The sequence below is a fragment of the Bison bison genome, unplaced genomic scaffold (assembly GCF_000754665.1).
Source record: "Bison bison bison isolate TAMUID 2011002044 unplaced genomic scaffold, Bison_UMD1.0 scf7180017864383, whole genome shotgun sequence".
NCBI classification, from domain to species: Eukaryota; Metazoa; Chordata; class Mammalia; order Artiodactyla; family Bovidae; genus Bison; species Bison bison.
The window spans coordinates 7,239,775-7,240,741 of NW_011494955.1; positions in this window are offsets into that span (position 1 = coordinate 7,239,775).

The following is a 967-nucleotide window of genomic DNA, read 5'->3' on the forward strand; positions in this document are numbered from 1 at the left end:
TTCACCCTACTTTCGAGACACACACCTCGGCCCATATCCCAGGTCCCACATTGCTCCACCTGGGAACAACCCTCCCCTCCCCCTCGGTTTGCCCCCTCCTGCACTGCAGTGTTCCCCAACCAGACCCCCATCTGAGACAAAGGTTCCTCTCTCCTCACTTCCCACCGGTGGCCAGCGTATCAGGAGGCATCATGGAAAAATACTGCTAGCCTCCTCCCTAAGGCATGGGGCTGGCCGGGGGCGCCCTTCCTCTTCCCTCCACCAAGGTCTAAGAGCCAGAGGTCTTGAGCATTTTTGCTCTAGTCACACCTCATGATAAGAACACATTTTATTAGAATAGTTATACATATCATATAAATATATTTGTTCAACTACTGGCAGGGGGAGAGCAATGTGGGGGGAGCTCTTATTGCTGAGGGGGGATGTGGTGAGCAAGGGAGGGCTGGCAAGTGGGGACACCTGGGACCATTTGTTCCCCCATCCCTCAGAGCAAGGCACAAGTACATTATTTCTTTTCATGTGAGGACCCTGGGGGATGGTGGTGGAGAGGGACAGGAGATAAAGTACAGAAAACCTCAAAAATACAAAAGAAACCTCCAAACTTATATCTAATGGTATGGAAAAGGCTGGGTTGGGGTATGGAAGGCAGCGGGGGAACAGGAGGAGGAACCAGAGAAGCTCAGAACCGGAAGAGACCTAAAGAGGTCATGATGTCAATGCAGGCCCCAGAGAAAACTCAGGTAAACAAACACAGACCCCGAACAAAAGGGGGGGGGGCGTGCCCCAGGAATTGGCTTTGGGGCATCAGAGAGTGTGAGTGTGTGTGGTGGTGGTGGTGCAGTGGTTGGTGTGACTAACAGAAGCAACCGGAGCCAGGAGGGGGTGATTCCATTCCCCCTAGAGAAGGCCTCCTCCATCTTGGTTCCTCCAAAACCGCTTTCAGGGAGTAAATTCAGCCACTGCTTCC